Consider the following 27659-nt stretch of genomic DNA (forward strand, 5'->3'; position numbering starts at 1 on the left):
CCACTCAACCAGTCGAGAGCAAGAGTGGAGCATAGTGTTGTTCATGATTAATTCACTCAAGCGGGAATGTGAGAGGATAGTGGAAACCTCCCCCCGCTTGGTTTGCTACTGTGTCTAAGGAAATTGAAGGGTCTTTTCTACTTCAACCGTCGTCAGACACAAAGCTAAAAGTTTATAGTTATAGTAGTTAGTATTTTGAAAGAAAAATCACTCAATGTTGAATCGATGTCATTCGTCGTGAACGAGACTCAAATTTGAGTTCCGTTTATTCAAATTCTCTTACACGCAGATCACTCATAAACTGAGTTAATTTTTCTCAATTTTTCACTAAAATCTGCTTGAATTCGATGGAATTAAAGACGTAGACTGAGTAAAATTTGACTCGATTTTCCTCATTATTCAATTTTAGGATTCCACGGCCATGAACAACTTGAACTCACAACTTTGTAGAACTTTTAAGAGCTCTATCCAGCTATTCTAGAGTCGTTCATTTATCGTGCATCTGCCGACAACATTAGATGCTATTGATCTTAGAATCGAGCAGTTGTAGAACGACCTTCTTTCAGCGATTTTAAGAAAATTATGCAATAAAGTCCAAAGATCCCCCGTGGAGGCGAACCAGCCTCAGGCTGAAAGCCTCCTAAATAAAGATAAATCAATCAATCCAAAGACCCTATTTTCTCATCGTGTCGTATCTGGAATGCTAATGGTATTGTTAAGTGATTAGAAACTTTTACATATCTCCACCGCCGATCACAGGGGATTATTGATTAATTATTTTGAAAATATCCCTCGGTTGCATAGTCTACAGTATCAATGATGATCCATCAGCCACGTAAGTTTTTGATTTTCAAGGAAGTCCTTAGAGCCACTACAGGAATCCGGTCGAACAAAACTCTATATAACGTAACTTTTGACTCGATGTAACTTTTGATAAATCTGATTATTAAAAAATATATGTGCCCGAAAACTAGTTCTGAGGACGAAATATGTTTTGAGTTGTAATTGACATCTTCGCAAAGAAACATAAATTATAAGCATTTATTGGAGAAAATACTGTTTACCCTACGCAGTCTTCAACAGTGGTGGCTTGCTTGGGCGAGTGCTAATTCTCGAGACATTTGCGAAATAAGTGATTGTTTTAGTTTGCGACTTACGCCCTTTTAAAAGATCACTGTCGAACTCTTTACTTGCATAGCACGCACATGCCCTTTTTCTTTGATTTACTCACTTACCTCCCGTAAAAATACTTTTTATTCAATGAACCATATTTACCGTCTAGCAATCCAGGCGCTCGACGTTCTATTTTCCGAAGGTACAGGCACAAACCGGCAAATTTTGGGTCAATATTTACAGCTGTAATTTTCGATCCCGCCACCGACGACCGATCGCAGAATTACTACCCATCCCCCAATGGAAATCAGAAAATACATTCTCGAGGTACAGGTTGGGCTCGCAGCTAACAAAATCTATTGTCCGATCACACCGTCTGTGAAGCTACCGATGATGGTCCGACCAGTAGGTACCGCAAAGTCAGCATCGGCGCATCACTAGATTATGCACCATCAACCGTCGACTGTTGTATGGAGGAGTATAATAAAAATTTACGATTTACATTTGTTTTTACCCCTGTGAATGTTATCGAAGCACCATTTCCAAAACGACCCGAACGAATGGGGTTTTTCGGTATAAACTCATGTGAGGGATATGCAGGGATAATGGGCTCGCAATCCCCGAGCCCGCGCACCCTTCCCAGAAGGACGGAACCACCGCGCGTCGGTCCTAGCTGTTGGCCGCCGGGCAATGAACGGATGTGTACATGTAGATTAGGGTGGGTCAACTTTACAACCTCATGCTCCCCACTGCTCTTTCGATGCGTATTGAGATCCCTAACAACTGTGCACAATTTAATTGAATCTGGCTGTGATCTGGATTTGCGGTAGAATTTTAAATTTTGTGTGAAAAAATGTATGGGAAATGTGGTTCTGTGCAGGAAGGCAGCTTCCACAGCTGCGTAGGATATCGCACCCATTCAACAACACATGGGCCGGGACCAACGGCTTTACTTCCCTTCCGAAGGAAGACGTGACCAGAGATTATTATGCCTCAGAAAAATCCCACCGACCTCGCCTGGGATTGAACCCAGACCCATTGGGGTATTAGAAAGCAGTCACGCTTACCACTACACCACCGGCGCCGGCTGTATGGGAAATAACTCGAAACTATTTATTCACAAATAGCTTAATTTTTTATAATCTCCACAATCTCCAAGTTCTTCACACGTTCTCCTTTTTGCACGATAGTTAAATTGACCGCAAGTCGTCGACAAAGTTGTTCTGCATAGTATTCTCTATCTAAGTTCGAGGTTTGTTTATAATTGAGCTACATAGTTTTAAATTTTTGACAAGCAAATAATAGTGTCGTGTCCTTTCTTTTGTATTTTCCCAAACAAAATTTAAAATTCTCCCGTAAATCTAGATTATCACCAAATGCTCTCTCAATTTTGTACAATTTTTGGGAACCTCAATACACATCGAAAGAGCAGTGTGAAGCAGGAGGTAGTGATCCGCCCTTAAAACTGGAGCCACCCTAATGTAGATACCAAAGTGAAGGCTACGAACTGGATCCAACTGCAACAACGTTCAGTGCAGTCAGTTTCGCTGTGAACTGCTTGATACAAATACAATTGAAGGCTGGGGGAAGTCGGACGGTAAGGACAGAAGTGAAATTAAATTTTACGATTTCGATCCTCGAATCCGAATTTGGAAAAACTCGGCGGATTCAGAACGGTAGAAACTACATACGATTATGTGATATAGCAGGGTAAAGTACATATATTGCATATCACGAGGGAAGTTGCCGGTGCAACTTGTATACATGATACCGAGCATGAGAAAATGTTGCTCACGGCGAATAACTTCTCGTTGCGGTTGATGGTTCGAAACTCCCCCGTCCGCTTCCTTACCATTTGGTCCTGTTGCTTTAAATCGGTTGGCCTGAAGCACAAACGATACTATATTTGGGATACACTGGTCGGAGTGTTGCCATTTGGATAGGGATAATTTGTATTCGCAAGGATAATTGAATTCGAGGAAAATTAACGCCTGAATTGATTAAGTAATTACTTTTTGGAACGCGTTCATTTGCAATAATTTTACGGATGTAGGTGGTTTATACACAACATTGTGGACTCTCAATGAACCTTAATAAACTTCCGAGTGTCAAAAACAGCTTCACCGAAGATGAAAGCTGTGGCATTCTTAAAGCGACCATTAGCACTAGGTTTCCTCAGAAAATCACAAATTTCCATCCTGGCAGCATTCACTGATCGACCGGCTAGAGGAAGGTCTTTAGGACAATAGAAACAAAGAAAACCAATTTTCCACACGCATCCACCGTTTTTCAACTTTTAGATTGAATTTCAATTTTCTCCACCGTCCACGCGCGCGGGTACGCTTTCTGCTTTGATCGATCTATAGCTGTGGCGGTTAGCTGGGGGCGTTGATGGTCTACTTCTTCAGTTAAACTTCAAACCGAGAACGTGGATGGGGGGAGGTGGTCAACACGTTCGTTCGTTGACTGACTTTCAAATAGGGCTGCTTTTCAAGTTTTCACGAGCGGTACTTTCCTCGTTTTCTTGGGAAGGAGTCGGACTCGAGACCCGTTTATTTGCTAGGGCTTCATGCGATGCAAGTCAGAATAGTTGGTAGTGGCTAACGAAATTGAAAATAAATCTAGTTTGAAATTGAAAACTTGTGAAACATTGATTGACCCTTTGTCGACGAAGGTTGGTTGTGCACCAGTGACGGCGGTGACGACGACGACGATGCCTTTGAATTCCTTCCTGAACCTGGAACTCAGTCGTCGAAACGAGGCGTGCGGAAAACTTACGTAAGGAAATCGTTATTGCATATTGTTAAAAATTTGCTTTTGAATTTGCAAAGTAGCACTGATAGTGCCATCGCAACCACGACGATGGCGACATGGAAGGAAAGTTTCACAAACGAACGCTTTTCTCCTCGTTCTGTGTTATTCTATGGCACCGACTGTAAGGGTATGGGAATGACAGTGGGAAAAGCAGTGTGACAGTATTTTTTTTTATTATATATAAACATTAGATCAGCGGCGCCTGTGGTGTAGTGGTAAGCGTGATAACCTCTCACACCAGCAAGTCTGGGTTCAATCCAAGTCAGCGCCACCGTCTTCAAGTTGATGGGTCGATAGGTAGAGCCCAGGTGTGGGAGCTGCCTCTATGGCGCCGGTAGTATTGGTTCTCAGCACGGAAAACACGTTCGATGGATGATGGTGGTAGAAGGAAAAGATTCAATTTTTAACTGTTGAATATTCATTTTTCCAATTGGCAGTGCGATTTTATTGTGTTGATTTTTACTAAAATCTTACAATAAGAGGGTCGCTACCAGTTTCCAGTTGTCCAATAGCTAATTTTTTTCACTTTCATATATTGAATATTTTGCTCTTCAATTTTCAATTGAATCATTCTCTATTTTACAATAACTTTACAAATTTACAAATTTATGTCTTCAATTATCGACTACTTTTTCAAAGGGACGTATCTACTTTTTATGTCATAAGTAAACTAACATCACCATCGTGGAGGAGAAACATTACCCTTTTCTGATGGTGCTGATAGTTTGCGTGGGAATGCTAGGAGTTTTGATAAATTGACGTTTGAATCTTTGTTTACAAAAGCAGAAACGTTCCTTTGAAAAAGTAATCGTTCTCGAAACCCAATTTTGAAATATTTAATATTTCTAATAGTTAAAATTTGGTTGCCCAATTTGGGACTGTCCCAATAAACAATTTTAGCTGCAGCTAGCTGTTTAAGCCGATTTTTGTCTGTTTAAGCTTATCTGCAGTTTAAATTGTTAGATATAATTCCTCTAAATCCAATTTTGCAATAGTTCGATTTTACAATTGTCTGAATTTTAATAATCCTTTCTTCAATTGATCAATTTCCGAGTATCCGATCTTTTCAGTGAAGTGTTGCCAATTTTAAAGATTATGCCTAGCCATGGATGCCAAACAGTGCCAACTGGTGCCAATTAGTGTGCCCAGCGGTGCCCAAGCTGTACTAAATTTGTTTTTGGCACACTGAAAAGTGGTAAACGATCTGAATATAGAAAGACAAAAATCCTTGGACTTTAGACTTAAGTTTTAGAATATTAGTGTCTTGTATGAAAAGTTACAGCTTTAATGCTTCTTCTTTTTGGGGTGGTTCACAAATGAAAACGTTGAAATATTATTTCGCCATCTCTTAAAGTTCTCATTTTATAGCTTGTATTAGAACTGGATAAGGGTGTACCCAAAAAATGTAGTTCTTTTAGCTCTTAAACAATTGGTTAAAAATTTTCGTGAAAACTTTTAGACCTTGTTAAAATACACATTTTTGCCGAGTAAAGTGAATTGATATCTTGTAGCGATCATCAGATATACATGATTTTATTTAAAAAAAATACGCCCTTTACAAATGCTAATTACCTAGCACAGGGAACGGGCAAAATTTTATTGAGCTCAACTTAAAATATCTACCGTTAACAAAAAAAAAAAAAAAAAAAAATCAAGAGATTTTTTTATTTTTTTAAACTTTAAAACAATGTCAAATTATTGTTTTTTAAATATAAATGCGTACGATATAGAGACAAATCTTTTCTTTTTAAATCATGCACCTTAAACACTTCAAAAGACTCTCAAAGATGACTGTTTTTTTCAGGAGCACCCTAAGTTAATTCTAAAAAAAAAACTACCGTTAAGAAGTAGAAAACAAAAATGCCTTTATAGTAAATTGCTTTAAATTAACTCGACTACATCTTTGCCAAACATAGTATGTCTATATTTTCAATTTAAAAAGGTAGTTTATTTGAGGACCATGCTAATATTTACAACTATGAATAGAAGGAAATAATTGTGAACAAAAACTTCATCGAAGACTCCACGTTAGGGTGGCCCTTTGAAAATCATATTTTGCCTAAAACTAATTAATTTAAAATTTCTCATGATGATCAACTTGAAAAGACTTTTGAAGCTTTTCAAGACGTAATTTTTGAAAAATAAATATTGACTGTATCTCTTTTAATAAGAAAATTATACACATTTATATAAAAAATGAACTTAATCAAATTGATTGTGTAAAAAAAAAATAAAAGATCTCAAATTTCATATGTATGGTATTTCAAGATGACCTCTTTCGAATTGTGAATTGAAAATTGGTGTGCATTTGACCCGTGCAAAGTAGTCAACATTTGAAAAAGGTATATTTATTAAAGAAAATCATTCATATCTGATGACCTTTAAAAGATATCAATTCCATTTATTTGGCAAAAAATCGTATTTTCAAACGGTCTAAAAGTTTATTGAAAACTGCTTTCATGAGTAATTTGATGAATTTAGTGTTAAATAAATGATTTAAAGCTATAAAACTACATTTTTTTTACGTACACGCTAACCCAATTATGCAGATAAAATAAGAACGATAAGAAATAGAAAAATATAATTACTTCAGCAAAGTTGTTTGAAACCAACTCAGCTACAACCTTACTGACCAATATATGCCTATTTTTTCAAAAACATATTAGTAATTTTTTTGAATATCTATTATTTGTGAACCACGTTAATTTTAAAAACAGCTAAAAGAAGGAGCTTTTTAAACTTGAAAAAATCCTTGAAGATACTAATTCTTAATAACTTAAGACATACACAGCAGGACTCTGGATCACTGTGCAGTATGCGGACCAAACCCTTGTCCTACATAATAATTACTTCTTTTAGCTACCGTAGTCCGAGGGAAAATTGATCACTATTTAACGTAATTATCTAAATGAATTTCAACAATAAACCAAATTGAAAATCTAATGGTATTAAAATCAGTAACTATGAGGGCTTGATTTTTTTTATAATAATTCAATTCATTTCTAGTAATTGTTCATATTAAATATAGGATCTCTGAATCCGATTCAGATGCCTAAACCTTTCACAGTGTGTTTTAAAGAGAACTTTATTAAAAAAAGGCAAGTCCGATATTTTGGCTCATGCAAGTAGAAGCCTTTCCCTATAATTTGCAACCTCATTGAAAATAATCGGTCTATAGCAATTTTTTTTTATTTTTTTCTTAAGATCATTGGCTTTAGAATGCAGTTTGCAGTATCTACACACATAGGTTTAGTAAGAGGGGGCAGGGGGCAAATATCGCCCTTAACTCAGCCACACAAAGGCTTTCGGTGAAATGTCCTTCGATGAAATGGCATTCGGCTAAATTTTCAATAGTAAATGTTTTTAATTAAATTAAAATGGACAGTTTCACACCCCTGTTCACCATTTAGCCCCAAACCCTGATCCTACGAAGTTACAGAACTCTGTAACATGGAAGCGTAAGATATGGAAGTTGGAGTTATTTGGTAATCCTGCCTGAATCCAGCTCTCGGCAAATTCTCCAATTCTCTGAAGATATCCAGAAGTTAAGTTTTCTTGAAGACAAGCTTTGAACACCTCAGCAAAACGGTCAAGTACCACCTGCAAATAGTTGCTTAATTGAGTTAATGATAACAAGAGAAGAGTTAAATTGAATTCTTACATTTCTGAAAATACTGAGCGGTCCAATCGAATTTAAACTAAGTCCTCTTCTCCAGTAATTTGTGGCAGTTTCTACTTGTAAAGCCATACTTGCTATGACGTTGACAAGAACTTAGCTTCACCCACTGTTACGCAGCTATTGGATCAACAGCTTCAACACCTTTGTGAATGGCGTTTATGATCCCAAGTACGATATGGAGCACGGGTGGTTGACAAAGCAGAACAGTTCTTTAATTAGGAGCTCCACACAACATCCCATTTTACGTAACTTGTGTTTATTAAGTCCAACGTTCTTAGAACCCTGCTCTCTTGAGAAAGCATGAACTTACTTGTGCAGCAATATGGACAAGGATAAGTTGAACTGTGACTCATGATACCTAGCAAAAGATCGATGATTTATAGGTCACCTGCGACAACCGCTTCCAATTTGTCCAACGCAAGATCTGTCGACCAAACTTATACAAGATTGGTGTACTTTTCCGGAATGCTGGGTGTTACTGCTAGAAGAAACAACTACTTCACTCCTGTATCTTTAGGTTAATTCCTCCTTTTCGTTCCTTTTCTACGATAGATAACGTAACCTTAAATGAGCCTTCTCCGCCATCTGCTTCTATCTTATAGAATACATCGATATTAGATAGAAATCTTTCATGTTCAACATACTCGATTAAAGCCTTCACGTCGTTACAATATATGACTGGTTTCATCAAGACTTTCGGAGAAGACCGAAGAAGATCAAGACTGGTCTGCTCAAATTCGAATTGAAGATGTGTAACAGAAAAAAACTCCTTGACCTTCTAGTTCATATCTTTTATCTTTTGGGGAAGATAAGAGGGGACTTCGATGTCCAGTCCTCGGAGGGCACTGCTTAATTTCAATATGTTAGGAAAAAGTCAGATAGAATTTTATTACTATGCGAAGTTGATGAACCTGTGACCCAACGGGAAGGACGTTCTTTTATGTTAGCCTTTGGAAATTTCCGAAAAACATGCCGTACAGTATTTTGAAGGCCTCCCACGCTTCTTAGCCTTATTCTGTAAGCCGCATAGATTTGGCAATGTTACACGAGCAGTTATTCAAACGTCACATTGGCAATTCATTCCACTCCTCGTTGAAACACGATGAACATGTTTATACTGATGATATTATACTGATAGGAACAATTCCAAAAATTTCGGCCCAATGACTTATCAGCTTGTCCCTTATTTAGTTGTCCAATTTTCATTGGCCAATTACTTTCAATTATTTTCAATGGTACAATTTTCAACTGTTCCATTATAAGTTATCAAATTTTCAATATTCAACTTCAAGCTCGTCACAGCTGTTACGTAACAACGCTTCGCACAATTACGACCCACAGTGAGTCCCGGATACGATTGACCTAGAACGTTTCATCCCTAGCAAATTATCGCCAATTTGCAAGCTGCCAAACTAACTCCTGTAAATTATTCACCGATAATCCACTGCTCCTCCAAGCGTCAATTCGATTCGACCTTGTCATAATCCCCTTCGTTCGCATTCTCGTTCCTCCTGGGAAAACAATGATCAGCATTTGAGGCGTCCCGTAGCTACCTGCGTAGGCAAACGATGATATTTCAAGGAATAATTTCCACCCGAGAGAACACCGCATCGTCACAGGCTCACTATTGCCATGGTACAGCGTGGGCTATCGTCGTCATTAATCAGCATATGCGAATATTGAGGAAAACATATTTACATGCAGATTATCAAAAACATGTACCACGGCGAAGCCACCGCTCTGTGCCGACGTGTCTATGAATATTTACGACCGCTCTGTGTTTGTTCCGGTGCCATTGTGAATGAGAAGCTACTTAGCTCGGGTTGTACCGGGCAGGAGCAGGGGGTGAAGGCATTAATGAGGTGAAATGGGATTGAAAATTGATTGGTAAGGCTGATTGGCGATTGACAGAGGGGGCTTGGGCCGATGGCCACAGGCTCATAAAGTGTACCTATGTACACAATTTCAAGCATTATAGTCCCACTTGGATGATTATCAATAAACAAATGATCCTAGCTTGTCGTGTCGGTGTTTAGTTTGTGGAGGTTGTTAAATTTTCTGATGAATGGAATCGATGCTGACCGTCGGCAGAGGAATTCAAAATTTACGAAATGTTAGCGAACTCACAAATCTAACGTATCCGCCTCATCCATCAATCACTTCCACAATGTCACACTAATGAAAATCCAAGCAGTGTCCAGTTCTCTCAGAAGCTTTCTCATTTTCACAGGCTTATTCGGTTTAAACTTCAGAGAAACTGACTTGAGTTCAAACGATCCAAAACAGGAAAACCGTAAACGCCTTCGTCGTACATCACCTGAATGGAATTGACGGACGATGCTCCATACCCGTACCTTCCAACAAATAACAAACATTGCAAACTCGATGCGAAGCAGGCAACGAAGTTGGACTTGAATAATTTATGCCCTTCTCTTCCACTTTCGAATTCCCACTTGGCCACCATGGTCCCTCGTGCCAAGGATGGTGCCAGGATGGTTTGCTACATTACTTCTTGGAAGAACGAAACTGTAAAGCCCATCAGTCCAGTGTCTGTGTGTGCGAGCTTGTGTTTGGAAGTAATTTCTTCGTTCTGCGGGTTCTAAATTGCTCGAGCCTGGGTTGAATTTGGAATTCCGGCCAAAGTAATGGCTCTTCGAAATCGAAATGGATGTGCCAACGGAAATGGCTTTTGCGATTACACACGTAGTACACTGGAATCATAAGTTTGAAGCTGACAGGAGAGAGGGCATATGTTTGTAAGGTATGTAACTGTCTGAAGCACACGAAATCGATATTGTTTGGTAAGTGGTGAAATGAGAATTGTCGGAGATTTACGCTTCCTCGGAATGGTCTTTGAGCAATTTCGGGGAACCGCTTATACAATTTTGAAAGCTACATTAATCGTTGATTTGCAGAGCTTTATAAATATCTCTTAAATTATAACAATATCCGAAATCAGAAATCTGAAATCAGATAGTTTTAATTGTTTCGAAACCAATCTGCTCACGTTTTGGATACGCATAAATTCTGCGTACTTAATTCAATCGATGCCTGTAATCCCAGTCGGATATATTGCTTTCACTTAGGTTTTCCAAGTGAATGAATGGTTAGATAATGAATGACCACATTCAATAGGATGCTCTCTCTCACACACTGACATTTAACTCCGTAGATAACTCCCAATCCCTTAGAGCTTAGTTGTAGTCCTCCTGCACATACAAAGCATTTAACTGAAGGGAAGCAGGTTGTTTGCTGTACATAATTTTCACTTTCGAAAGCATGGCAGCCTCTCCTAGGGGCTGTCCACATTCCCCCCCCCCCGGGTTGGAGGACAATCATCCATATCATATTTTTTAATGTGACATTCGCCAACCCCGGTCCCTCTAAAACTGTTCACGTGATACATGGACGGCCCCTTATTGGTGGTTTTTCCAAGTACAGGAAAGTTGCGCAGATTACTATTTGTTTCCTTTGAATGGTCTTCTGCTTGTTACTCCTACAACACTTTAACCCCCCGACTAGTATATTGACCTTTCGTTCACAGTAAGACGATTTGTTTTGGGAGAACGATTCGTGTACAGAAGCGGCTGTGACTGAAAGTGGAAAAATCGAATTTGCGAATTTTCTCGTTTATGTGTTACTTTTCTCTTCGATTGGGATGTGGGTAGAAGGTTGGGTACTAAGTGAGGTAGAATGCAAACAGCAGTTCTCTCTTCACTGACAGTCATAGATTGGGTATGACTGGGTATGTGTTAAAACGTTTGAACACGAATAAAAATTGAAACACCTTTTTTTGTATCAATACAAATTGATTTTTTTTCTTTCAGCAAGACTCATTTTTTTTTGTATTCCATAAGTGAAACTTTGAAAGAATATAAAAAATAAGATATCAAAAAAGTCAACAGTGTGTTTACTTTTATTTGAACCAACTAAATGAGAGAAATTAAAAAAAAAAATGACGAGATGGGCACTTTATTTTGCCTATCAGTGTAGTTAATTTTTTATTTAAGTTATTGAATTAATTTTAATTTTAATTTTTAATTTTAATTTTAATTTTAATTTAATTAATTTAAGTTAATTTTGCCTATCAGTGTAGTTACATTTAAAATGAATTTTTGAAGGTGATTATTTGGATTTCGTTGTGAATCTTTGCTTATTAAAGATAACATCATTCATATGTTCAAATCATCCCAATGATTACTTAGGAAATATAACCAAATTTACCAATTCAAATAGATAACTCTGCACTTGAAATATTGAAGTTATATTTCTGATATCCTTATCTGGAAAATATTGCTGTATACAAGGAAACGAAAACAGAACAGGATCCTCAGAATTGTCCTTCCATCAGAATTCATCCATTGAGAAAGCTGGTCTTTGTTCTAGAAATCTTCATCCTCTCTCTTCCCTTGCACTTCGTTAACTTGGTTCTGGTGACAAATAGTTGCTGTAGCTGCTCGTGTCTTCATCAGATATCCTCGCATAGAACCGCGAGATTGTAAATTTATTGTAAGAACGAACACTCTCTGGAGGTGCACAGGCAGTGAGACGTGACGCGATTATGTAAATTCTTAGGTAAACGATGGCACCTGAAGAGAGTAACATATGAGCGGCAGAAACGAGCATACGTGGGTGGGTGTGTTCGCGCCCTTACATAGTGCCTGATGGATTCCCATAAGGGCAATATGCTTTCCAGAAGGATGTTTTTGGTGCCCGTACCCATCTTCCTACATAAAGAGTGGAAAGAGGTCACCAAATTGCACCTATCTGCAACGGTATGCCATCACTATCGAGCTTAACAGCATCATGCTGAGGATGATGATGATGATGATTATCATCATCATTGTGGTTATGGAACTGGCTGATGGTTGTGGATGGAGCCTGATTGTTTCCGGGATAAGTTGATGTCGTTTGCAAATTTTTGCATAGGTAAATTTTATAGGGCGGATCTTGGATGGGAATTTGGATGCAGGTTGTCTGCAACGGTAATTGGGTGGATAGAAGATTTCTTGTTTCTCGAATGTTACCTACAATGGGAACATTGATTTAAGGGCTTGTAAGTATTTTGATAAATATGATGACCATGAGGTTTTCACAATCACTATCATGGGAGTTTGAGCATGGGGAGCACAGACTCGTTGATTTATGATTGTTGTGTGATATTTCTGTTAGTGTATCATTAATAATTCCTGTAAATTTAAAAGAGAAATAGTAACGCAAATTATCAGAAATAACCGGGAAGAAGAAAGAATTCGACAACCTATTTTGATTGGCCTCGATTTTCCATGATGGGCAGCATCTGACTCAAACAGCACCATTGACCTCCATTGATAAAGATGACTCATAAATCTCCCGAGATAATTTTTGAAAATGGATCTAACCCAACCCAATCCATAAGCCCATATTAGATTCCTTTCCCATGTGTAAATTACTTACCAAAATTATTGCAATAATAGATTCAGTGTTTCATACCTGCAAAAGAAGAAAGGGTACGTGGTTAGTAAAACTGATGCATCTTTGATTTGTGATATATGTTGAAATTCAAATGGTAAATTTGTTAGTTTTTATTTCCTTGATTTGTTATCCGTCGATCTTGTTTTTCGTACTGCGGACCAATGCTACCGACGCCAGGGAGGCAGTTTCCTCACCTGGACCCTACCTATCGACCCATTAGCTCATAGACCGAGGACTAGAGGCTTTACTTCCCTTCCGAATGAAGGCGTAATCAGAAATTTTATGCCTCAGAAAATCCAGGTGGCACCGACTGGGATTGATCCCCGGCCTTTTGTTGTGAGAGACAATCACGCTTACAACTACACCACAATTTGTTAGTTATAAATGAAAACTTTTCAAATTGTACTCATTCAGCCCCAATTTAGTTCAAACAAAATCTAAAATGTTACCTGTTTTGGATACTAATATATTGACATAAGGAACAAAACATGTGCAGACTTCTTTGAATGCGCCGAGGCCATCAATGCGTGGCTTCAAATATACGTGCAAGAACGATCGTATGTTTACAACATACTGCACATGCTGGAGCCAGTTGGTTGCACTGCTGCATTCATTGAAGTCTATTAGGTGCAGTGAAATACGATTCGAGGGTATGAGTGGCCTAAACCTTTTCTTTGTCTATGGCCATAAAATCAAAAAGTCAAATAGGTTTAATGTCCCTAATGTCGGCTGAAATGTCTCTAATATTGGGCCCATACATAAATTTCGAAGGAAAGCATTGTTCGACAATGTTTAACTAGCAGCCTGTTACGGCAAGTAGAATGAAATGAGCGTTTCGGACATCGGGTTTTGAGCAGCACATAAACAAATCCCGACGATTTAGTGCAGTTTTAAACTGCAAGTGCAATTCAGTGAATTAGGAACCAATTTACAAATTATAAATTAGTTTGCTTACACTTACTGTGTACTACGTGTGGGAATGATTTACTTGTAAATGAGCTGCATTTTTTGGGCAATACAGGTTTTAAGTGTACACATTACTTTTTCTGTGTGTAATTTTAATTGGGAAAGCAAACTCACTACTATTAACAAATTAAATCGTTTAGGTATTAATAAATTTAGGACCAACAAATTTTCGCTGGAGTAGCCACTGTTTCGGTTTGTGCTTCGCTATCCGTTCTGTTCTTCTTCGTCGGAATGAGTTTTTACCCTCCTTCCTTGCTGTCATCTGTCACACGTTTGGCTGACCGGCTGGGGCGACAACGCAGAACGCCAACCTGAAGCAGTGCACCCAGCGGCATCATCCTCCTCCGTAACACTGGCCACCGGTTCCAGTATTACCCCCTGACTCAACCTCCAATACAGCCAACTTGGATGCTGGCCTACGTAACACCCCCCTCTCAGTTTGTACAACAGCTTGCCGAACGTTTCCATCCATCACTGTCACGACCTCCTGAACGCGTCCACGAATCCAGCCGTTCATGCGAGTGTCGTCGACAATCAGGACCAGGTTTCCTTCAGCTAAGGGTTTCACATCGCCAAATCGCCATTGGGAGGTATTCCCGTACCAACGTTTCCAGAAAACGTCCAATTGGTGTTGAATCTGATTCCAGGAGCTTCTTAATGCAGAAACTGAATCACTAAAGGCTACAGTAGGTTAGCGTACGCCTCTTGAGCCATCAGGAAGTGCTTCGATGTAATGGCTTCTCCTTCTTGAGCACACGGCTTCAACGACCAGCGTTTCCAATCCTTCGTCGTCCAATTTTCGATCGTTGTTGTACGCAGTCAGCATGGCCGCCTTTATCGATTGCAACATTCTCTCCCACGCACCGCCCATGTGAGATGCTCCTGGTGGTATGAGGATCCAGTTGTTATCTGTGAGGGTGAAAGTCGCTGCCAGTTCGTCGTGTATTTCTTTTATCTGCTTTCGTAACAGGTTTTCTGCACCCCGCTGGCGCACCACGATGGCCGACGAAACTGCGAATGCAGTTCTCGCAGAACGGTGCAGAAAGACTCTATGTAATATCAACATGGATGGGCACGAGTGAACAGTGGTGCCAAGGGTGTCAAAACACGCGCTTTTTTATTTACGCTGAAATGGTTGATTAATGGTACTAGGAAGTTTCTCGGGTTACAACACTCCTTCTTATGGTAAAAGAAAATGAAAGATTAATCCACCTAAAAGTGAGATGCATTTTTTTTTAATATGATGAGATACAAAATAATTGTGTTTTGAAAAGCTGTAGAAAACATCACAATGAACAACTTTAAATATTAAAATATCATATTACATATATTTTCAGAAGACTGCAAATTTCTTTCATTAATATTTGAGAAGTTATTTAGATTTTTTGTTTGAAAATTACCCAACTTCCAATACCAATATGTGCTAAACGGGCAAAAACGAGCAGACCATTCGTTGAGCAATTGAAAGTACAAAAAAAATGCAATAAAATGGTGAAGAAACAAGACCGCGCCCACGTGACCCTTTACCGAAATACTTGCATTGAAACTTGTCACTTTTCAGAATTTGAAACCACGGGACTGTTATCGAGTAGGTGTGAAAAGAGATATACACATGGATAACCAAGCAACCTGGGTTATTCTAGTGACTAAAAAAGTTACTCGGTATCAAAACCAGACCACCCCCAAACGACACTCCACGAAATAAATCTGAACAGTTATAAGAGCTAGAAAGTTATAGTTTTGCGCAAAGTTGTTCACAGTAATATTCTCTACAGCTTTGCCGAATCAATTATTTTGTATCTCATCATATTAAAAAAAAAATTTGCATCTCACTTTTAGGTGAATTAATCTCTAATTTTCTTTTACCATAATAAGGAGTGTTGTAGCCCGAGAAACTTCTCAGAAGACACCTAGTACCTACCTTTAATCAACCATGTCAGGGTAAATAAAAAAGTGCGTGTTTTGATACCATTGGCACCACTGTGGAGTGGTTAAGCAGGCGAGCAAGCAGATTCAGCGTTTTGCAGAAGCCCTTCCTGCTTCGCAGACAGCTGGCTGAACAGATCAATTCCGACGTAAATGACGACACCACTGTTTCGGAGTTCCTGTGGCAAAAGACTCGATAAAAATCAACCAGCATTAAACTGGTTACTGGATCTTTTCTCGGGAGAATTACCGGAAACTTGGCATGAAACGTAGTATGTGGTGCAGTACCAGTTCTTCCACCGACTCGTAGAACTCCGTATTCGTCCACTGTTGGTGTCAATTGGTACAATGCACTCGTTTGATGTAGCTCCGTTTGTCTTCCCAATAGCAAGTCCATCACATCAGAGTTCTCCTCCCACTGCACCATTCTCATCAGAGTGTTCTTCGCTTTCTTCAGCTCATCCTGGCCCAGATACGATGATTGCGCTTCTTCTCCTCATCTTCTACGCTTGCAATTGTCCGCAAAACGGTGCAGGTACGCAACTGCACCTCCAACAACCGGCGCCACTTCGAAAATAGAACGAAATCCATTATGGTAGCTGGAATTGTTGAACCTTGTATCAGAAAACATGGTCGTAGTTCCTCTTCCGGTTGCAGCAGTTCTTTAGTTTGCTTCGGCCATTCGTTTTCGGGGATACATTTCGGGAAGGCATTCAGGGTCCTTGAACCACTCGTCGGTGACTTCAGGACACGGTTTTTTTTCCCCCATTTTGTCGCAGCATCCGCCATGTTGAGTTTGTTGGGAGCCCATCAATGGTGATGTCCGCTCTCCAATTCTACACGCTACACACCAAAAAATTATGAATTTTAATGGTGATGTAAATATCCATGCATGCTAAAATTGAAGCATGTAAATTCACTTTTTACGTAAACTAGCAACTTGCAAGAAATATTGCTTACAAAGGTGGATGGTTGCAAACAATATTTAGAATCTTTCATGAAATGACTCATAAATTTACACGATCTGTAATGTGAATTTGTATGATATGTGACGCTCCATTTATGTGCATCATAGTGACAGAAATTTACACTATTTTTTCGAACTGTGTACGTATTGTTTATAGTGGTGGTGGCCAGCTCACAGCCAAGCCAATACAGTCGCGGAATCACTACGCGTGACGTTGTGACCCTCCTCGCATCAAGTGGCTTCCCAGGACTGCTGCTTGTAGTTCCAAGCAGGGGATTGAGAATGGCTTGAGTGGTGCGACCTTCGTCTTGGCAGTGACTATTGTGCATTCGGCTTTACCTACAGCGTTGACCACTCTAAAGTAAGCTAAAGCGGAGCTTACAGGCATGGAAAATCATTTGCATTTATTTCATACATGCATTTACATTCATTTGCCTCTAACTTTTTTCATCAACAGTATTCCGCAAAATAATGTATGGAGCTTTTGTAGGTTTTGTTATTAACTACAAGTTAATCTGTATCTCTTATGCATCACGAACTAGAGCGGGCATTACTTGTTACTGTTTTTCAGTGAATGTAAAATACATTCACTGAAAAACAGTAGTGGGTTCTGTTCGCTCTGCTTCGTCATGGATAAAAGATACGGATTTTATTTGTTCACAAAAGTTGTAGTTAATAACAAAACCTACAAAAGCTCAATACATCATTTTGCAGAATGCTGTTGAAGAAAAAAGATAGAGGCAAATGAATGTAGATGAATGCACGAAATGAATGCAAATGATTTTCCATGCCTGGCGGAGAATGCAGCTTCACTCGCATCAACGAAGATGTGATGTTGAAGTTGATCGTATGTTTGCGTGGTCGCTTTCGTGAACTAACAGCGAGGTATTCGTTAGTCACTAATCTTGCGAAACAGTCCAGTCCATCTGGTCCATCAGTCGAATATTCCTCCCTTAGCTCAGTTGGTAAAGGCGCAAACAAAGCACGGAATACGCTCAGAAGTCCCAACGGATCGAAGATCTTGATCGAAAACCGCAGTTCATCTTCAACCGTGAGCTACAGCATTCCTAATACTCGGTCGCTCCCGTCTGTTGGACTTAAGCAAAGGATCTTGCTTTCCAACGTCTCCTCCTCCTTCAGTTCGTAGCGCTGTTTGATAGCCAGTTTCGGAGTTGGACACCTCCCTTTTGGTGTATGGTTCTCACTTCTTCACAGCAAAAAAATAATTTTGATATCACGTCAAAGTGGATGCACTACAATCATGTCGAAAATATGGTGTAATATTACTTGCTAAAAAGGACAAAATTATCATTAATACAATGCATGAACTGACATTACGCTGCTTTTACTGCATTTGTTTATTTATGTGGTCATAAAAATTACATGAAATTTTCGACATGAGTGTAGTGCATCCACTTTGATGTGATATCAAAATTATTTTTTTGCTGTGTTAGGAAACATGCACCGCTTCCTCTTCCCTCTCGAAATTATCGAGAATGTCATCTATATAGCTTGTGGGAAGACATTCTGCAGCATTGATGTTCTTTACTTATTGCGCCGACGCCGGTGAACAGGTGGCTCCGAAGGTCGCCGAGTCCATTTTTGAGACTATTTTGGAGTTTATGCGTGGTATTCAATCGAACTCAAAAGAAAATCGGATGGAATTTAAAGGAGCATTCCAAAGAAATTCGGATGGGGATTTATTATGAATTAACCGTGAGGTAAACTTTATGATGATATTGCTACAATCCTGAAAAACTACACCTAACGATCTCCTACGAATGAAAATCTCTAAAATTTTGATCGATCGATTAACCAAAGAGAAGTTCTGAGGAGAGCTGCAAAAATATGGATAATAATTCCATTGGAATCTAATGATCAATATAGTTAAATAAAATCTTTGCAGAAGTTTATGCTAGTTTGAAGGAAATCTCAAGAGAATTCCTAAGATAATTTTTGAGAATGTTGAAGAAATAACCCCGTGTTACTCTTGGAAATTTCTTGTTTCGCTTTATTTGCTTTTTAAAGCGATTTTGCGATGATTTTTTTTCTTAAAATGGCAGATTCTGGCTGCCAAAATTAACGTTGTTTGGTCATTCAATATATAAATGACAAATATTCCAAACATCACTGTCGTGTCTGCTTGGGTACGTAGGTTTTTCCAAAGGTCTTTTCAGGTGTTTTGGTTATATTTTTATTTAGTTTTATTAATTATTTTTATTAATCCTGATGAATGCGGGCGTCTTAGTGGAATACTTGTATAAAGAGATAGATAGAGAGCTGGATTAGTAATTTCCATTTAATTCCACTACCTTAGTAGGTAGTGGAATTAAATGGAAATTACTAATCCTTCTCTCTCACTCTTTATATTTTTATTAGGATTTTTAGCTTTTTTTTTTAAAATATGTTTGTTATTATTTCAATTACACAGTAAATTTTTTTTATTTTAAAAGTGAAGTAAACATCCATGCATGAAAACACTTTTTATCAGGATGATCACGCTGTGCATCCTGGTGTATAATGCACTTACCTACACACTCATGGTAGCATTCTTTTTTTTTTGTCATTCAATTTTCAGTCGATCAAGTAGAAAAAGAAGAAAATTAGCGTTGTGGACAAACTTTTGCGTTAATATATTAGAAATTCACTACGTCTCACAAATATTACATCCCTATCATCATCAAGCAAATAGCCAAAACGTCGTTGCTGATTTTGTAAACAATGACTTCATTGACTCACTCACAAAAACTAATGCAATTGGCATTTTGGCTATTTGCTCGACCTTTATTTAATTTATGATTTGCGATATGTTCTGATAATGATTGTCGGTTTTACCTTTTTGGGTCTTACCTGCACTATGTGAAGTACAGCGTTTAATATACAGTAATTTATGAAAATAATACTTTGAGCCCTGTCATATTTCATGTTTTACTGAAAACCATCTGGACAAGATTTTTGCACTCCGTTCTTATTATCGTGATTTTTAGCCATAGGCTAGTTCATCACGCATCTAGACAGGAGCCCTACTTAAGATCGATAGAAAAAAATTCCAAAACCGAAACATACGCATCTCGACGAAAAGTGCGTTTGATTGAATTAGTATTCTAATTTATTTCAACTGATCCATTATATCATATGGGCCGCTTGCCTGTGTCGGTCTAAGGGCACCGAAATTTTGTAGTGTTTAGTTAATATGTTAATGCTTATGCTTCACAGAAAAGGCATGTTTAATTTTCTATTGCAACGGTGACAATATCCGGGCATCCCTTAGCTCAGTAGGTAAAGGTGCAGCTATAAAGCAAAACCATACTGGAGGTGGTTTGGTTTAATCCCCGGGGAATTAAGAATTTTTTGGCTTGGAAAATTTCTCGACTCCCCATGGCATAGAGTATGATTGTTCTTACCACACAACTATACTAGTGCAAAAATGGTACAGGCATCGAAAGCTCTCAATTGCTTTTTTTTATTTATTTATTTATTTTTTGTACACCGTTTTGTTATATTAATAATTTAATTATTTGTTTTTAATGGTAATAATGAATAAAAAAAAATAATAAAAATAAAGCAGCATTTGCCTTAATAATATTGTAGTTTTACGTGTAAAAATTACGAATAAAATTGAAGTGGTGTTTTACTTTGGTTTTTGTCATTGTAAAGTCAATAGTTTCGCAGTGCATGTTGTAAGTAGCCATCATTTGATTTAAGGATCCTAATTTAGCATAATTTGTACGATGGTGGTATGTTAAAAAAATTCTGAATCAATACGATGCGAAACGATATCGTTTGCAAATCAAAGACGCTCTTTTAATGTTTGTATGTTGATGAGCACCGTATGAAGCACGGAAGAGGTAATCTTGTCCAACCTAATTTACGAAGTGCAAACAATAAGAATTGCTTTTGTACCGATTCTATTCGTTCCTCGTGCGTCATTGAATAAGGTGACCAAGCTATGCTGCAGTATTCCAGTACTGACCTCACATAGGCAATGTACAGTGTTTTTATTGTGTACGGATCATGAAAATCATAGCTTAAGAATTTAATAAAGCCAAGCATGTTGTATGCTCTGTTGATGATTGTAGTATTGGAATCTATGATAACTCCTAAACTCTTTCACCCTTTTCAACCGGTTGATTTCCTACAAAGATTGTAATATCTGGTGTGCTTCGTTTTCTACTAATAGTTTTTGAATTACATTGTTTACGTTCAGTTGTAAAAGGCTTTTGTTGCACCAATTATAGAACATGTGTATTTCATTCTGGAATGTGCTGATGTCTTCCTTGTTCCTTATTTCTAGAAAGAGCTCCATGTCATCGGCATAAATTAAAACTTTTATGTTTTTAAGATTGAAGGATATGTCATTTACAAATAGTTTAAACAAAAGGGGGCCTAAATGAGAGTCTTGCTTGGAGTCCCTAAAGTGGCTTGAATGGGATCCGATTTCTTCAATTTAGTATCTTACTATATGTTGACGATTAGTTAGATATGAATCGAGCCATTTGAGAAGTCCTGGCTCAATTCCCATTTTTTGCAATTTGAAGAGTAGCAAGGGTATGTCGATGCGATCAAATGCTTTAGTGAAGTCTGTATATAGAGCTTCAACGTGGTTTCCATTATCCATTGCAATCAGCGAATAGTTAATAAATTCGAGTAAATTTGTACTAGTTTAATGGTTTTTGAAGAAACTATGTTGCATGTTAGTGATTCTGTTTTTGAGTTGATGAAATAATTTTTCATTAACGATTGCTTCAAAAATCTTTGGAATGCAAAAGGTAATGGCAATCCCACGGTAATGACGTATGTCAGATTTTTTCCGCTTTTAAAAATAGGCACTAAAAAGAACTTTTCTATGTATCGGGGAAGTTCCCAGATTCCAACGACTTATTAAAAAGCCAAAACAGTGGGACCGTAAGTTCTATTGCTAAGCTTTTCATAAGTATGGGTGGTCCTGAACCTTTGGAGATGCCTAAATTTCATAAATCCACCATAATGTCCTCCATTTTGATTTGATTGACACTAATGTCAAGGGGCCTCCCTTAGCTCAGTCGGTAAAGGCGCAGCTACAAAGCAAGACCATGCTGGAGGTGGCTGGGTTCAATTCCCGGTCCAGTCTAGGAATTTTTCGGGTTGGAAAATTTCTCGACTTCCCTGGGCATAAAAGTATAATTGGACTTACCACACAATTATACCAATGCAAAAATGGTACAGGCATCGAAAGCTCTCAATTAATACTGTGGAAGTGCATCTAGAACACTAAGTTGAGAGCACGCAATAAGCTAAATATGCGATATGCAATAAGCTTGAAATGCGAAGAAGAAGAAGAAGAAGAAGAAATAATGTCTCTTGGAAATTCAAGGAAGCATGAAAAATATTCCCGATCGCGATCTTCATCTGAGAAAGTGGTGAAGATTTCTTGAAAGAAAGATGCAATTTTTTTTCCGAGTTATCACCTTACTTTTAGTCCAAATTCATGCTCGAAGGAAAGTTGTCGGATTTTAATTTAGTTTTAACGTAGTTGAAGAAATTTTTTGGACAAGATTTAATTTCAAGTTCTGTTCTTGCATTGTACTCTTCAAATGCAATATCAATGGCCATATTTAAATTTTCAAATAGTTATCCAAATCACCATTGTTGTTATACCTGTTATAAATTTTATGTGCTTTCTGTTTTCGGTTTATTAAATTTTTGATTTGTCTGTTGAACCAAACTGGATGCTTTAAGTTGCCCTGACGCCTTCTTCTCTTTAAAGGTACTTCTTCAAGTATTACATCAAATAATATTTTGTAGATGGCGTCAACAGCGTTTTTGACATTTCCTAATTCCTTAAAATCGTTTGCTAATTTACACTAACTAATCTGTGCCTTATGCTGTCGTAATTTGCCGAGTGATACTCAAAAACCTCTTCATATTCACAATTGTGCGGTCTTTGATATTCATGTACAAATAAGGAAAACTCAATTGCTGTGTGAAACGCTTGATTTTTCCATAACGGAGTTAATGATTCGGTCACGCAGAAGTCTTCATGAATATTTGTCAATAAAATAATCTAAATAATAGTTTTGCTGATTTTTTACATTATTGATTTGATTGAGCCCTAAACTTGCAGTTTTTGTAAAAAATAGACTGCAATGTTTCGTTTTCCCCAACAATACTGGGAGTAAGATGTCCTCATTTTCAGTGTCTGGAATGAAGTCAATACTAAGCTGATTAAAGTCACTGTATATGTGAACTTTTATTTCTATAACTGTCGAAGCGCATCTAGAACACTAAGGTGAGAGCACGCTATAAGCTAATATGCTATAAGTAATCAGCTTGAAATGTTTCGTAACCGTGTTAAAACAATTGTTAAATTGTAATAAAGCCTTTCTGCTCTGCAGAGCCTTTTTAAGATTAATTAATTAATTTATTTATTGTTTCAATGATTCATCTGAAATATGGTTGTCTTAATACATTAAAAAAATATAATTAAAACAAAAACAGAACACGTTCCAATTCAGGGTTGTCTTCTAATAAAAACAGTTAACGGCACATTAAAGTCCAATAATGCATAGACGTCATTAAACGCATTAGCAACGGTACGGATAGGTTCATTCAACCCATATTGCCTATTAAGAGCTGCCTACAAAATTACGCTGCCGAAGTAATGCGGGGGAATCAATCTCGCTGGTAATGATCTTAGCAGCAAACACAGCTTGAGTGTTCTGTCTTCTTTGTTCCAAGGTGTCAATTCCAAGCAGACGACAGCGATCCACGTAAGACGGCAAGTTAGCCGTGTCACGCCAAGGCAGATGACGAAGCGCGTAGCGAACAAACTTTCTCTGTACACCCTCAAATCTGGCTATCCAGTATGCTTGGTATGTTGACGAAAAGCGAAAACAGAAGGGGTCCCAGATTACTTCCTTGGGGAAACCTGGAAACGTTCGTGAACACTTCAGAACGAGAAGCTCCAATCTTAACGCAAAGCGAACGGTTCGTAAGGTAAGATTTGAACCACGAGATGAAGGATCTAGACACTCAGAGTTTCTCAAGCTTGCTCAAAGGAATGTTGAGGTCTACTCGGTCAAATGCAGCCTTGAGATCAGTGTAAACCGCGTCGATTTGTCCACTAGAGTCCATGGTCTGACCGCAGAGTGACACAAATTCGGTAAAATTAATTGTAACTGACCGTTTTGGGTAGAATCCATGCTGAGCCGTGGAGATGTAATTTTTACAAGAGCTGAAGAGCGCCTCATTGATGATGATCTCGAATACTTTGGAGCAGCAACATAGTGATGCGATGCCTCCGTAAACCTAGACATTCCTTTTATCGTCTTTCTCGTGGACGCGGAACATATACGAAAATGTCCACGCCTCAGGAAATTTACTCTCCTGTAGTGACAGAGGAACGACTCCGAAACTCCGAACACAGCTTCAGAACGGACGCAGGAATGCCGTCTGGTCTGGCAGCAATCGAGAGTTTTGAAGAGCTAGATTGACGGTATGTTAACTGGTGTGAAACGGACGGAGCTCAAATGCATCTGTTGGAGAATCGCTTATAGCAATCGTGACTTGATTTGACTTGATTGCTCACCGAGATGAACTGACAATGGCAAACCGACTTCGTTCTTTTTAGAGTTTACAAACGACCAGAAACGCTTTGGATTTCTGCGAAAAGATGATTGCGTACGGAAGACATATCGTCGATACAGGAATCTGTTACATTTCCTATAGTCGTTACTTGTGCGGTTGAACTCCAGTTCGAACGTTTTTGCAGTATCTTCGTAGCGATTTAGCCCTATACCGTTTCAGTCGACACAAGTGACCGTTAGACCACGTGGTTTTGGGGTGGGGCGGGCAATAGGTACAAATTCAGTCATGATATCCCAAATCATTTGATTGAAATATTTAACGGCATCGTCAACACATCCAGCTAATTCTAATGGTCGCCAGTCGATACCGGAAATAGCAGCACTAATCGCAACATAGTCGACTCGACGGAAATCCAGTGTACGATTTTTTTTTCTGAACAATCCTAGATGAGGAAGATAGTTAAGTATTATCAAGGAACGTTTTGCTATTTAACTATGTAGTGCACCTATAATTAAAACAACTCAGAGTGCATCGTGAACGACGACTGAATCTAATTGAAAACATTTAGCTACATACTCCACGAACACCAGGTGTAGGGATATCTCTTATTAGCTTGCACAACCATCAATGCTATAATAGCCTCTTCCGATTTAATTCCACAAAAAAGTGGAGACCTATCTGGATGGAAGATTGAAATTCATTATACATGTGCTTATTCAATTCATTTTCTCACTTGAAATCCACTGGACTTACCGAGTGCTACTGACGCTGCTAGCTAATGATACAAATAATCATGATGATGATGATGATGATGGACCTCGAAAAAAAGGGCATAAGTACACATCACGCATTCGAAATTGATATTACACAATCGACCGCACTTTTTTTTCTCCCTCGACCCCATTCAGAAAAACGAGGTGAAAAGTGGAAACAAATTCAAGCCAGGTAATGGTTCGAAGAAGTGTTAAATTAAGCCACTCTTTCATAAGTTACACAATTGCCGGGCGATTTGGTTTCTGCTTCCAAATTTGCAGGGAGATTTGTTTGCTTCACACATTAGCACACGGCATATTATCGCACCCCGGAATATGTTCCAATCAACCCCTGCTTTGTGGCGTCACCCACCCAAACAGAGTTCGACAGCTTTCACACTGGTTGGCTGGTTAGCTGTAGTGGGTTGCTGCTACACTGCTGCAGGCTTTTCTTTTTCTTCTGTTCTGGAGAAGGACAACAAAAAAAAAACTCCCCTAAATCTGCCCGCTAGACAATGGCAGGTGTGGTTGAAAAGAAACTACGCGTCTGGAAAAGTTTTATTTTTCTTTGCGATCTTGAGGAGATTTCACAGGCACAGTTGGAAGTTGGATTGCTCTAGAGTGCTAGTGTTTTAGTTGGCAAGTTATAGATTTAGATCTAGTTCAATATTAAATTGTCCTTTATTTAATTATGTTATTTTCAATTGTACAATTTTCTACCGTCCAACTTTCACTTCATCCATTTTAATTTATATTATAGTCTTATGAATATATTTTAGGGCATTCGAGTCTTGCTCTCTACTGCGCTGGGCTATTATAACATTTTCAACTGTCGAATCACCTTTTGTCTAATTTCAAACTGTCCAATTTTTAAATGTCTAATTATAAATGTTCGTATTTTCCATTTCCAATTGTAAAACATTCATGTGCCCAACTTTCAATGTTCCAATATTCATAAGTTATGTTGTTTCTTAATTTGTTTCCGTTTACTCACTGCACCATGAAGGAGCCTCTTAGTCTTGCACACAGAATTGCAAAGAAGCGGAAAAACTTAGCTTCGAGATATAAAAAAAAATCCTGAGAAGCGAAACTTCCTCGCTAGGAGACTTTGCAAAGGGATTACTTTCCCGTTCCTGGTGTACACCTTTTGTGCCGACATTTTTTCCCTCGTTTTGTTCTGTATTTAGTTTTCGTCCGGAGAACACTGGCACACAACATTCAACCGTGGCCGGGACGTGCTGGTTGACTGTTTGGCGGAAGGTAATTGTAATTCCACCTCCGGAACAAAAGAAAACAAAGTCGGAGCACCAGCCGGGAAAAGAATCTGTTCGGTATTCCAAATGGGAAGCTTCGGCCCACGACGACGACGACGACGACGACGATGGGGAATTTCTGAGGCTTTGTAATCCGAAAAGAAACAGGTACGTCCGGAGGGAGGAAATCTTTCCAAGGACGATCGGAGGCGGTGCTGCAGTTTTCTACACAAAAATTGCCTCGAGAATCTTGAGGTCTGTATGGAAAAGGGGGACACTCTCTGTTTATGTAGTATAAGTTAGTGGAAAATTTTAAGCATTTGATATTTCCATACGCCCGATGATTTGTGAAAGGGGCACGAACGAAGACTTCAATCGATGTTGGATAGGTATTCAAATGGCTGTTGTTTTATGGGTTAATGATTTCCGAGAACCATTGAACAACTTCAATGCATTTTAATTGTGGTTGAATGGACAATTTCATGTGCTGCAAAAACGATTATAAATTGATTTATTACACACAAACGATAAAAAGCTTATCGGAAAAAAATCTTCAACAAATAGCCTCAATGGACCACTTTTACAGAGCTGTTGATTAAAGCTTGTACGTTAATCATCCAAACAATGGTTAGTGGGGACTTGGCTGGATTAATTAATTGAACACAGAGAAGCCAGCCATGATCAGACAATTATAACCGCCAGAGCTATTATAGAAGAGTACCTCTGCGTCCATCTCCCACATATCAGCATACCACCCAGGAGCTTAATGAGAATGATTTATATGCTTTAATCCATCTCCTTGCCTTGCCCTGCCTACCAGTGGGGATTGGCAAAGGTGAAACAATTGATGGCCCTTTCCGATGGCTATCCATCTCGGGTGTACTGAACCGTTGATAATGGAATGCCACTATTTCTCTACACACACGATTCGTACGACTGTTAGATGTAGAGGTATGCTGGGCTGAAAGCTCGCAGAGCAAGTTCAAGCTGGCCCTTTGAATTCAACTTCTATTGAATGAGCAGAAAGCTTCTGTAACTAGTTACTCATTACCACCACACACTCTCTCTCTCTCTCTCTTTCTAGCACAGTGCATTTTAGAATCAAGTATCTCTCAACTTGTTAGTGCGGCTGAATTTTAGCCCCATAAAAACCCATATAGGTATAGAAT

The 27659-nt window shown here is 38.6% G+C and overlaps 1 protein-coding gene across 1 annotated transcript in view; it reads right to left on the reverse strand.

Annotated features, from left to right (window-relative positions):
- The window catches only part of pip (pipe), a 474881-nt gene that overhangs the window by 130605 nt on the left and 316617 nt on the right, over positions 1–27659 (reverse strand). The gene's annotated exons all lie outside the window — the stretch shown is intronic.

This window comes from Ochlerotatus camptorhynchus, unplaced genomic scaffold (genome assembly GCF_037179485.1).
Source record: "Ochlerotatus camptorhynchus isolate MF236.1 unplaced genomic scaffold, CSIRO-AGI_Acam_v1.1 ptg000196l, whole genome shotgun sequence".
NCBI classification, from domain to species: domain Eukaryota; kingdom Metazoa; phylum Arthropoda; class Insecta; order Diptera; family Culicidae; genus Ochlerotatus; species Ochlerotatus camptorhynchus.